The sequence below is a fragment of the Formica exsecta genome, unplaced genomic scaffold (genome assembly GCF_003651465.1).
Source record: "Formica exsecta isolate Colony F162 unplaced genomic scaffold, ASM365146v1 scaffold393, whole genome shotgun sequence".
NCBI lineage: Eukaryota > Metazoa > Arthropoda > Insecta > Hymenoptera > Formicidae > Formica > Formica exsecta.
In genome coordinates, this window is record NW_021851167.1 from 1019145 (window position 1) to 1022932 (window position 3788).

The following is a 3788-nucleotide window of genomic DNA, read 5'->3' on the forward strand; positions in this document are numbered from 1 at the left end:
TTGTCTGTGAAAAAGTTAATATTTTATGATAGTTTAGTAGTAATCATAAATATGTTATTTTTTTGAAGATAAAGCTTTTAAATTTTTAAAAATATAGTGTTATATCAATTCTTCACAATGTTTTTTTATTCAATGCTTTTATTCAATGTTTTATTCAATTCCTTCGAATGTGTCGCTTTTAATTTATATAAGTATTTGAAGATCTTTTTATGGATTTATAAAATATAAAACACATCTTTAGCTTAAAAATAATATTTTTGCAATACAAAAGATAGTTGAATAAAAATAAATAAATATTAGTGTTATAATTGCGTACAGTATGACATAAATCTTAATACTACAATTAATAGTTGTTAATGATTAATCCTATTGCGAGAGATCCATGTAAAAAATTGACAATAATGTCTTTCTTTCTTAATTAAGCCCTTTGAATCTTTTCTAATACAATTCGATCGACGCCTTATGGACACCGGAAGACTTTGTAAACATCGAAATAATGACATTAATAATGCGAATAGCCGTATTTGCGTCATCTAATGAAAATTAAGATTTTAAACAAAGAGGTCTTTGTTGTACTTTGCTCCATTATTTCATGGTGCATGGCAACATTGCTGGGCATTATTTAGCCATGTAACGTTACAAACCGGCCGCGCCGGTTGTATATGACCCGTTAAAGTTAGAGAAATTAATAGTGCGTCGCAACTTTGGTTTAATTCTTGTGCTGTAAAAATATGCAACTTTGGTAACTAAGCAATTAACTTACATCCGAGTTTTATAATCCCGAGTACGTTTCGTCGTTATATTAGAACATGTTTTATTGCACATAAGCTTTCTATGTGCGTGTCTGTCGTCAATTAAGATATACTTGTCGCTATTTTGTTCTTACTTAATCTCTCTCACTTTGATACGCGGACATAAAAAAGAGATAAGCGTACAATTTATACAAAAGCGTGTGCTATGAAAATTATAAATTATTGCTTCTTCACGTGTACCAATCCTATATCTTTGAAATTTAGCGCAACATGGAGATTGCGATATGAAGAATCTCGTATATAAATTAACGCGATACGCTATTATCGGGGACGTAAGGAAATATCTAAGAATGAGCTTACGAGCTTTTGTCGCGCGTGGGAGAACGTGCAACGGTTTACGCGCGGTTGAATCGCGCGCGCGTTATCGAGCGTTGGAGAACGCGGTCATATTATGCATATTAATTGTAACACGACGCAATAGAGCGCTGACGAATTCAACGCACATGCAAGCTAATGCATCGAAACACGGGAGTAGGAACGTAGGGGGGTGAGAAACTTGTCATACGCGTGTAAATAAGGCGTAATATATGAGGCTTAAACTGTGAGGCCGCGGACCCGGGGATTACCTCCTCTTCCCCTCCAGCCCTTTGCGCAAGCCGCGCACGCACCCTTTCCCCTACGTAAATGGAATGCAAAGTACATTCGGGCGTAAATCATGCGATAGAAACGGCTCGGTAATCCATTGCCCGCGGCGCCGGCCGGCGTAAATCGAGAAGATTGTGACAATGATTCAACGCAGGTTTATGGCACTCCGTGTAATTAAGTCGTATCCGACTGGTATTACGCATGCAAACGTCGCGTTGAATTCGCGTTCGCGCACCGTCGCCGCTTGCGGATGTAATCGGATTGTCCCGGGAAATTCTATGCCAGTTGCAAGTTCCTTTCGTATATTTGTCCGCTGCATCAATTTTTTCTCTTCTGCATTTTTCCTTCTCTTTTGTAATTCGACGTGTGGCTCGACGAGGGTTAATTTTTCTCGCCACATGCGAGAATTTGCCATAAGTGCGTTATACGTGACGCAATTGAGCGCCAATCTATATTCTAGTTGTATTGTGAAAGAATATCTAGATGTCAAAATGATTTTGCGCTGAGCAGACTTTTTGTTGTTCTTTTTTGTTTAAACTTGTGTATCGCATGTACATATGTGCATGTGTATAACTTGTATAAATTTTTTAAATCTGCTTTATTTATTTCTTTCATTATTTTCGGCTATTTTCTCATATTTACAAGATTATATATATTACACCTATTTATTAAATTTTTAAATTAAATCACTAAAATTCATGTTAAAGAAAATGTATATAATATAATAATAATAAATCTATCAATCAATGAACAATAATTAGAATAACGCATATGTATATATTTATATCTACTATTATATTGTAATATATTAAATTTCTACAAATTCTTTTGCATAAAACAATCTAAGAGCATTCTTTCTTTTCTCGAACCCGACGAAATTTTTAGGATTCGATAAATTGCAGCAGACTTTTTATGTAAGATGTCGACGATATCGTATCAAACATTAAAGTCTACCACAGGGAACAAATTCGCCGGATGAACTTGTCTTACGGCTGATCCTTTTTTTATGCCACTTCACTGTCTTTATCACTATCGTTAACTTATGTCCTCTTCCTTTTTTGTAACAGGTGGTGGCGAACAGACTCGTTGGAACAGAGGCAAATCTTCCTTATAAATCTCGTAGAAAAGTAAGTCTATACACACAATTTTTAATTTTACGAACATAACGAGTAATTTATAAAAGCCTTCTCTTAACTCTGTCTATGACTTTAATGCGATATGAAAGTGGTTTCGAGTTGTGGCAAATCTCGAATAAATTATATATATTGGGGAATTTTTAAGGGATCCGCGAGAAGGCATTTCTCGATTGATCTGCGTGTTTTTCGTATAAAAATTTTAAACTGTATTATTAAATCTAACGCTGTTTCCAACGCGTGTGGAGCAAACTTCGACTAATTGTTTTGAACGCTATGCGTTAAAAGTTTCTTACGCCTTTTACAATGGTTTTCAACTTTTGACATTATTTTCTACATGTGTTAAACAATGGATTTTTCATATATTAACATATCATACGACGATTGTCCGCTAGCTCCCTTATTGTAAATTTAAGCACACTTACGTGCACATTGTTCGGAACTTATTTGAAATTCCACCAGCATCAAATTTCGCCTGGACTCATACTTTTTAAAGTAGCTTTAAATATGCGTCAGTTACTGTGAAATTTATCTCACTCTGTGCCGTATTCTCGTAATATATTTTCATGATACATTCAAAATTAAAACCTCATTAACGAAGTCAAATTCCAATTTAAAATTTCCTTTAGAATATAGTCTTAACGTCATTAAGGAACGGAAATAAGAAGTTTAACAAAGACCTTAATACAGGGCTGACGGCAAAAAGTGAACTCGCAGTACGCGAAACTGTCACGGAATTAACCCACTTAAAAGTGCCGACTACCAGATGCAAATTACAATTTTTGCATCTTTAACAAGGCATCGTGGGTTTCGACGGGGATAATTTTGCAGCAAAGTTTCGAAAATAAATAAAACTATTTGCGCGCTCGCAAACGGTAGCGTAGACCATATTCATGTTTTATCCTTAGCCTAGTTCGTAATGGGCATCGTACTTTTAATGGAAATTTTGTACTTTCATTACTAACATAAGACTTCAATGTACGCTTACTATCCATTCTATTTTTGCGCGTATGCGTACGCGCGAATGAGTGAAAGAAAATTTTTCTTTCATAAAAATTTATTTATTCATGCATAACAAAACATTTATTTATACGGAGAAAACGAATTTATTCGGGTAATGCAATATTTAATATATTCGCGTAATATGCTTATTCGCTTATGTGAAAATGAATTCATCGAGAACTAATATACACATTTTGTAGATTAATATTTTATCGATAGCTGTACTTCCCTTCCTCTCTCACTTCATGGAAGAGCG

The 3788-nt window shown here is 34.7% G+C and overlaps 1 protein-coding gene across 1 annotated transcript in view; it reads left to right on the forward strand.

Annotated features, from left to right (window-relative positions):
* Positions 1-3788, forward strand: part of LOC115239728 (TWiK family of potassium channels protein 7-like) — a 217226-nt gene that overhangs the window by 81945 nt on the left and 131493 nt on the right. Inside the window, exon 4 of the mRNA XM_029814415.1 lies at positions 2465-2524. The gene's annotated coding sequence lies outside the window, so the exon portion shown is untranslated. The remainder of the gene's footprint in view (positions 1-2464; positions 2525-3788) is intronic.